Raw genomic sequence first — 9426 nt, forward strand, 5'->3', positions numbered from 1 at the left:
TCCGACTGCGGGTTCCGACACGGGACCCTGAGGGTGGACCGCCTCCGTCAACGTGTCCTCGTGCTTGAGATTGCACTTGGCCTTGGGACTGGCGGTGATGCTGCCGCTCAGGGCCGGGAATCAGGGCGAGCTCGCTCGCCTTGCGGGCCGCCCTGGACCTGGTGGAGCGAGAGGTCGCGAGCCTGCACCCTGCGGGTGAATCGCCGGGCCTCTTCGTCCGATCTGGACGAGGCCTTTCGCATGATCCGACGGATCGAGGCTTTGTTGCCACGTCCGGAGCCGCCTGCAGCACACTCCCAGACGTACGCGTATGGTGCGTACCCGGCGTACGAAGCGTACTCGGCGTATGGCGCCGGGGCTCGTTCGTTTGGAGCCCCTCCGGCGTACGGTCTTGACCGCAGCCTTGCCGTCCCGACCGAGGCTTGGGTGCCTGCATCGAGGCTTTGTTGCCACGTCCGGAGCCGCCTGCGGCACACTCCCAGACGTACGCGTATGGTGCGTACCCGGCGTACTCAGCGTACTCGGCGTATGGCGCCGGGGCTCGTTTGTTTGGAGCCCCTCCGGCGTACGGTCTTGACCGCAGCCTTGCCGTCCCGACCGAGGCTTGGGTGCCTGCATCGAGGCTTTGTTGCCACGTCCGGAGCCGCCTGCGGCACACTCCCAGACGTACGCGTATGGTGCGTACCCGGCGTACTCAGCGTACTCGGCGTATGGCGCCGGGGCTCGTTCGTTTGGAGCCCCTCCGGCGTACGGCCTTGACTGCAGCCTTGCCGTCCCGACCGAGGCTTGGGTGCCTGCTTTGACGTCCTCGTCGACGACTGTGAGCGGCCCTCGCTTCGAGGAGCTGGGTCAAGGGGGGTCTGCGAGTCAGCAACCCCCTGCGGGTCAAAGTATCGCTTAAGACGTCCGACAAAGAACGTCGGGTGCGTCGGCATTGACTTTGGAAGGTCGATGGTGTACGACGCACCATGTCTGACCAGGACTGCGAAAGGTCCGATGAAGCGGTGCTTCAGCTTGTTGCTGCCGACAGAGCTGACAGTGTCAAGAGGTAGGTTCCTCGTGTCTAGCAACACTAAGTCCCCAACCTCAAATATACTTAAGTTTCCTCTTCCTTGTTTGTCTGAGTACTCCTTTTGTTTATCTTGGGCCGCTGCCATGGCATCGCGGACCCTGCTGACAATGTTCAGCTTGGTATCCATAAAGGATTCCACCTGTTTCCGCAGCGAAACTGGTCTCACATCCGAGACCTGGGAGGAAAGGGCTTTCCGAGCCTCTCCCCCACTTAGAATAGAGGAGTCAGTGTCTCCTCGAAGAGTGAGAGGCACGCTGGGGTGGCAGAAGCCGTTCAAGTAGAACGGCGTGAGCCCCGTGGACGCGTGCACCGCGTTGTTGAGCGCAAACGCAACAACTGGAAGCTGCGTCGACCACGTACGTGGTGCTGCCGCGCACACACTGCGCAGAGTGTCCTCGAGCACTCGATTGACGCGCTCTGTTTGGCCGTCTGTCTGCGGATGGTCCGCAGTGAACGTCTGCAGACGTGTTCCTAGTAAAGGGAACAGCGTTTTCCAAAACGCAGCAGTGAACCGCGGGTCTCGGTCCGAGACAATCGTCTCCGGGAGACCGTGATAGCGGAACACGCCATCGACGAACAACCTTGCGGTTTGTTCGCCCGTAACAGTGACAGCCAGATGGTACATCTTGCTCCAGTCGACACACGAACACCAAAATTCCGGTGTTGCCGTGTCCGTCGGCGGGAAGCCCAAAGATGAAGTCAAGACTCATCGACTTCCAACAGTCAGCCGGTACGGTCAGGCTCTGTAGTGGAGCCGAAGAGTGCCCTGCGGGCTTGACCCGCTGACATGTTTCGCATGTCTTAACGTACTGGGCGACCCACTTGTACATGTGGGCCCACCAGAAGGACTGAGAGACCGACAGAAAGGTCTTCTCGCGGCCCAAGTGGCCGCTGGAGGGCGCATCATGCGCCTCCGCGAGGATATCGAACTTCAGATCCTCGTCGTTGGGTACGACCACCCGTGGAGGATCAGTGGGCTCCACCCGGTAGCCCTCCTTCATCTCATATCGGCGGAGCCGTGAGCGCTGTCGCGACGAGAGCCAGTCGGACTTCGCGCTCGTTCCGGCCATAAGGAACTTGACGATAGGCGCGACAGCCTCATCGTCCCGATACGCCATGCGTATCCGATCATATAGATCCGTTGTCACCCGCGTGATGTGGGCCAACATAGTCAGGACGCCGAGAGAGGGCGTCCGCAAGCACGTTGAGCTTGCCCGGCTTGTTTTCGACGCGGAAGTTGTATTCCGCGAAGAAGAACAGCCATCTCGCCACCCTTTGGGAGAGGTGAGGCGAGTTAGTCGCCGTCCTCAAGGACGCGTGGTCTGTGTAGATCACAAAGGGCCTAGGGCCCAGAAGGTGAACACGAAACTTCACAAGGGCATATTTCATTGCCAGGAGCTCCTTGTCGTGGACAGGGTAGCTCCGCTCGGCGGCTTTGAGTTGCCTGGACTGGAACGAGATAACTCGTTCGTGTCCAGCCGTGTCGGCCTGCAGCAATGCACATCCGATGGCGTAATCGGAGACATCGCAGACGACGCTAAACGGCTTCGTCTCGTCCGGCAGAGCCAGGACAGGGGCCTCTTGGAGACTGGCCTTGATGCTGTCAAAAGCATCCTGGTGCTCTTGCTCCCAGCGCCAGTTGACGTCCTTCTGAAGGAGGCTCGACAAGGGCTTAGCGAAGCCCTCGTACCCTGCGCTGTACTTGTGAAGGTAGTTGGCCAAGCCCAACCACTTTCGAAGATCCTTCTGGGATCGGGGCGTCGGCCATGCTGCTAAGACCATGACCTTGTCTGGGTCAGCCCGAACGCCCACGTTGCTTACGAAGCAACCGAGAGCTTTAATCTCTGGTGACGCGAAGACGCACTTGTCGATGTTGGCGTAGAGCTTGTTCGTTCGCACCACGTCTAGCACTCGACGGAGGTGCCCCAGATGTACCTCCATGGCCGTCTTGCCTCCCTCGACACCGCTACGGACGAAGATGTCGTCGAAGTACGTCTGTACGAAGGTACGCAAAGGGCGGAACAATTGCGTCACCAGGCGATTGAACGTCGCCGGGGCGTTAGACAAGCCCTGCGGCATGACGAGCCACTCCCAAAGCATGCCGCTTGGAGTACTTACCACGGTGAGCGGGATGTCACTCTCTCGCATCAGGATTTGGTAGTATCCGTCTACTAAATCCAGGGCACTGTACAGTACGCTCCCGGCCATGTTGTTCAACAACACATCCTTTCGTGGGATTGGTGTTTGGGCCGGCACCGTTGCGTTGTTCAGCTTGTTATAAGCATGAACCAGACGCCACTTTCCGTTCGCCTTACGAACGCAGAAAGTCGGCGTCGAGTGCGGGGATTTCGACTCCCGCACCACGCCTGCCTTCGCTTTCGCGGCGAATAAGGCATCAATGACCTCGCACTGCTCGCGCGGGAGAGGCCATTGCCTCGTGACACAATACTCTGTGCCGGGCACGAGATCAATCTCGTGCCGTACGCCTCGATCCGGTGAGAGTTGGGTCGGTGGGTGTTTGATCACCACGTTCGCATACTCCTTCACCAAAGGATACACCGGATCCTTGGGGTTCTTAAGAATCTCAGAGCCCAAGCGCGCCTGACGCTGCTTGTTCAGGTCTTCCAAGACGTTCTCGTCCAAAACAGAGGAGGAGTTCAGCTTCTCCCGAGTGGTCTCAGGTCTCATGAGTACCATCTCAGCAATCTCTCCAGCCTTGAGGTTGGTCAGGAAAGACTCAGCCGTCATTTCCTCGAGGTGCAGTATCTCTGCAACCTCTGGCAACGGCTCCAAGTGGACACCAGATGCCTTGACTGGTAAACCGGTTTCGCCATCGAAGATGTGATAACACTCTTCCACCGGCCTTGTCGGAGGAGCCCGGGCCCTGGACTCCGGGTCGCTTGAAGCGACGTCGATCGGAACGAAGTTCGGATCCGACTTGAGGCGGCGGCGGCGTCGTTGACGACGGCGACCGTGACGTCGGGCTTTGCTGCCCACGTCTAGGGATGTCGGCGCTACGACATCCGAGGCACTCGTGGCCTCGTGTGGTACTGTGGTACCCACACAGGAAGCGTGTTCGAGGCCTTCCTCTTCAGTTAAGGTCTGGGCGACCGCGTGTGGTAGTGTGGTACCCACACAGGAAGCGTGTTCGACGCCTTCCGCTTCAGTTAAGGTCTGGGCGACCGCGTGTGGTAGTGTGGTACCCACACAGGAAGCGTGTTCGACGCCTTCCGCTTCAGTTAAGGTCTGGGCGACCGCGTGTGGCACTATGTTACCCACACAGAAAGCGTATCCGACGTCTTCCTCTTCAGTTAAGGTCTGGTCGACCGTGTGTGGAACTTTGTTACCCACCTTGAACACGAATTTACCAGCGTTCGTGACAGCTGCAGCTGTCTGCGGAACTATGTTACCCACTTGTGGACTCAAGCTACCCACTTGGCCAGCGCCTCCTCTGGGCGCTGCTACCATCAAAACATCCTTGGAGTCGTCATATACGTTGACGACTCCCAAGCATCTGCCGGATGCTTCGGTATCCTAGCAACCCTTTCGGGCGCCCCGGGTCCTGACAAAGATGAGAACATGACTCACCAATGCTCTGTCGGACTGCGCAGGGCGGCTGGCACCGATTGCCTTGACTCACCAGTCGATCCAGGGCTCGTGCTTCTCAAGCCAGGGCATGCCCAGGATCATATCATATGGATCCATATCGAGGACAGTGAACTGTTTGAAGCAGTCAAAGTCTTCAAACTTGACGGCCAGATCCACTTGGACATTGGGGACAGTGACGACCTTCCCGTCGGCCAGTCGCACTGACACCGTCCCGTTGCCCTTGCTTTCTCTCAAAGCATCGGACAACTGGTTGCTGTTGCGAGCAACCGTCTGGCGGCGTGCGAAATTCTTCGACGCCCTAGAATCGATCAAGATTCTAAAGGGATGATCGTATCCCCGTACACATCCGTGTACTACGAGCAACTCCCCGCTGCTCTTCGCCGATTCGAGAGTGCGAAGACTCTCAGGGGCTAAGTCCGCGTGGTACGCGCCACCCGCGCACCCATCACGAAGACTTAGTTCTTCCCCAGTAGGGCGCCCCGCCCCTACTGGTTCCCTGCGTTCCCCTGTCCCCGGGATCCTGGCTTCTGCCAGCGACCCTTGAGGACGGGCTTGGGGAAGGACCGTCTGCGGAGTCTTTCCGCAGGGCAGTCGCGCTTGAAGTGGCCCATCTTCCCACAGCCGAAGCAGCGGATGTCACGCTGTTCGGCGTACCCGAGTTCCATGGGAACTGGTCCGTTGGGGCTTGTTCGACACGGAGCTCCCAGGCCACGCTGAGGCCGGCGTACGCGCCTGGCGATGGCTGTACTCTTCTTGAAGAGCCACTTGAATTGCCTCTTCAAGGGTGCTTGACTGCACCCGGAACAGCTGGGTGCGTGCGGGGCCCACTCGAAGGCCGTCCATGAACACCGTCATCTTGATGTGTTCGTTGAGTGGGTTTCCCACTAGGGACGCCGTGAGCTCCCCTATCTCTTGCACATACTCGTGCAGTTCGCGCCTTCCTTGTTTACACGCGAGGAAGCGCGAACGCTGGCGGTACTCGTAGCTCGCCGGGAGGAACGCGGCTTGGAGCTGTTCGCACAGCTGAGCCCAGGATGTGAAACATCCAGGGGATGTTGCTTCCCGTGTGTACACCCAACTCTTAGCACGGCCGCTAAGGTTGGAGAGTGCAAAAGCAACACGCAGTTGCTCGGTCGAGATCAGAGCCGCATCCATCGCGAGCTCTACTTCTCGGACCCAGAAGTGAAGGTTCTCGCCTTCCTTCCCTTCATACGGCTTAACCTTCAGCCGTATTGGCTTCGGGTGAGGCGGATTTGCTTCCGTCGCCGGAGCCTGCAGGTTCTCCCGCACATGCGCGATGAGGCCCTGCTTGTACGTGTCGAATGCACTGGCGCGCTCGAGCTGCTCAGCCGGTGTTGACACCACCAGGCTCTGCAGGGCCTCCATCTCGAAGATGTCTGCCATCTTCCGAACCGACTCGAACTGAGAGTCGTTCATATGGGAGAAGTCGTTCCTATACATGGCAACGAACTTCGGAGAGGTTCAGGTAGTCTACCCGCGGTGGCGTGGATTGACTACTAGTGCGACCAAGTGTGACGGGGTCACACAGCACCTTGAGCTAGAGGAAGTTATCTTCCGAGAGTATACAAACTCTCAGTGAACGGCAGTTCACAGGTCCCCTCTTTAGTTAAAGAGATTGAAGTGACCTAAATAAGGTAGATTGTAAACTGAGTATATTTATAGGTAGGTTAAGTTTGGGTTAATACAAATTATAAGTTACCTATAGAAATGCAATGTCGTTTGTCCAATGGTTGGCTTTGAACGACCTTGGTACCTTGTACCAAATATCCCGGTGTATGACGTGTCATACACCTGAAGTGTGAAGTGTCACACTTCATGTAATCAGGGTACACTTAGGGCTACATACCCCGTTACATAGCGTCCCGAAGCTGTTGCCCTCAAACATGCCAGCGGCGTTCAGCTGGGTGAGCTGGAGATGAAGCTGGATCATGTATTTGACAAATGTCAGGGGCTGAGAATCGCCAAGTCGATCAACCCCTGGACGAGGGACTTGTAATACTTTCTGAATCCAGGCGCGCGTTGCAGCGAGTAGCGCTGCAATCGCAGCTGATCATGGACATCCACGAAGCGTCCATACTGAAGTCAAGAGTGTCCATGTCTCTGACAAGAACGACTATGCCTCCGGTAGTGGATATTTCGCCACTTTGGGAAAATCTGCGTTTCAAGGCATTGCGCGGAGAAAATTCTGTGACGGGGAGCAGCACACCGTCGAATACTTGAGAGCTACTAGCTGACGTCACACCTCCAAGCACGACGCTACTTGTTACGAGACCCGAAAGCGGTGCGTCCTCTGCGCTAGAGAACCGAATCGGATCAAGCCTCGAGGCCGCTGTGACCGCCAAAGACGTGGCGATCGAGTCAGTGCTGAGTATCTTCCCCAAAGCCTCCAGTTGACGTGTCCAAATTAACGATCGGAAGGTGGGAACGGCTTCAGTAAGAGGAATTCGCATGTGCTTGGCGGTCTACAGCACTTTAACGCTTAGTTTACGGTTAGCCTAACTACAACAGCATACCATCTCACCGTTAAACATCATTTCTCGACCGAAGACAGTGCAAGCTGGATAACGCCACTACAAAGCTGTCAGTCGCATTCTAACCAGGTGTTCACGACGAGCAATCTTACGCTGGTAAACCGTGACGCAGGAGCTCAAGAACTGTGTCTGCCAACACGCCACACAACGTCACTATCGTCGTACAGCTCTGAACACATACGACCTCGTCAGCCAACGCTACAAACACATCGCAAACGCTCACGTACCGTGCCGAACTCTTTCCGCTGCTCATCTAGCGCTTGCTGTAGGATGGCGGTGCCTACATTCTGACTCTGCGGTGCGCTCGCCACAGTATACGCGTCTGCAGAGAACAACGTCTGATCCTGTAACGACGCACCAACGTCACAGCCAGCGATGGCCATGACGTTGGTACCAATGCGTCCTACTTTCTTCTATTTCCTTCCTACTTGTCATTGCTGACTGCCAACTGTCTTCTTAAGGTGCCAATGAGCGGCCAGGCAGAAACACGCCTGACCGGAAGGCAATCACCGTTTTTGGACGAGTATTGCCAAACATGGAACTTCAATGACAGTCATTCTTTTTCATTTGAATTCACTATGGAGATTCTGACCCGATTCAAATGAACCGCGGTTCACTACTACGCTACGCTACTTCAAGATTCGACTCAAGGACTACTTAGAATCTAGTATAGTGAAATGCATATACTTACATAGGATACCAAGGGATGCTAACAAGCACTTTCTCGAAGCCGACAAACAACTAACCATTTCAATCTCACTTTCCAATGTACCTTCTTCGAGGCACATCAACTGCCTCCTACGCCTTACCTTCGAGTCCCCTTCGTTGGACTCTCGCCGCCCTCCTCCGCTTCGCTCCTCGCCACGCGACTCGTTCCTCGTCGCTGTTCCTCTGCGCCGTGCTCTCACCAGTCGTCACATCTGGTAGCGCTTGCTGTTTTTCGTCTGGGAGGGGGTTCTTCATTCTCTATTCGCTACGCGACACGTGGAAAGCCCCTCGTTGAGCGTGTGTCGTCGTTGTTCGCCTCCACATTCGTCGAATTTCTTCGTTGCGACCTCATTTCATACGGCTTGCCGTGTTGAATTTTTGCGTGTGTACTGCACTAAGCGTCTGGTCTAAAGGAACCGGATCAAGTTAGTACCCGTACCTAACGTCACATCCTTCATGAGCGTTATCGTTGATTGCGTGTGTACTGTAAGTGTCTGGTCTATAAGAACCGGATCAATTTAGTACCTGCACCCCTCGTCGCTGTCCACCTGTACCCGACTACCTTTTCGGCACTTCATCGCTGAATTTTTCGACAATCAACCATGACTTCCTTAAATCCTCAAGGATGGCCTACTGACGCTATCACGCAGAAACTCATCGAAATGGTTGACAAGCACTTCATGTAAACTCGCATCTTGTTGAAGGATGAGCGACTTAATAACATGACCTCATCAAACGCCAAGCGCGAAGACGCAACACTGGAAAAAGTGCGCTGCAATACCTCCACCATCTTTTGAATCTTCCATGTGCGGTCTGTTTGGACACGGGAGTCACTGTTTGGATTGAAGTGAAGATTACGTGAGATCGCTATGAACCGGTCACGAGCGAGTACCGAACCAAAACAACCACGTGAGATAGCACTTACGTCTATAGTTTTCCAATGGTTGGAGAGTTTTTCTCGATGTGGGGCAATAGTTCGAACTCGGTCGGTCAAGATTGTGGCGGCGATGCCACACACGATTCGATTCGCTCTCAGCAACGTCATTCGTTAAGAAAACTATGCATGGGTGGTCTGTAACCGCAAGCCACACTTCAGGCACAGCTCTGGAAAGTCCTGGTTCGTTCATTCACCGCCGCTGTCAGTGCGCTGAACCTAGTCGTCAATCGAATTGATTAGGAGTTGTCGCTCTAGGAACTTTAAGGACGCTTGCATGGATGATGACGCGTCTCTTTTGTGGCGTACGATATAGCACGACACGTATAATCCCCAGTGGTCCCAAACGCAGAAGTGATTCTTTGTATTGGGTTTCGTGTTATTTGCCCGTGTAAACATGCCTCGCATGTACCCGCATTCGTGTCAGTCAAAAGCAAGCCATCCCAAGCACCAAGACGATCCATACGGCGGATGGACTTCGTACTGATGTTCCCTAGGAGCCAATGTTAGTTCGTCAATAGGTCGCCGCTGGTGGTGCTTAGACAACACGT

The sequence above is a fragment of the Phytophthora infestans genome, genomic scaffold, assembly GCF_000142945.1.
Source record: "Phytophthora infestans T30-4 supercont1.9 genomic scaffold, whole genome shotgun sequence".
NCBI classification, from domain to species: domain Eukaryota; phylum Oomycota; class Peronosporomycetes; order Peronosporales; family Peronosporaceae; genus Phytophthora; species Phytophthora infestans.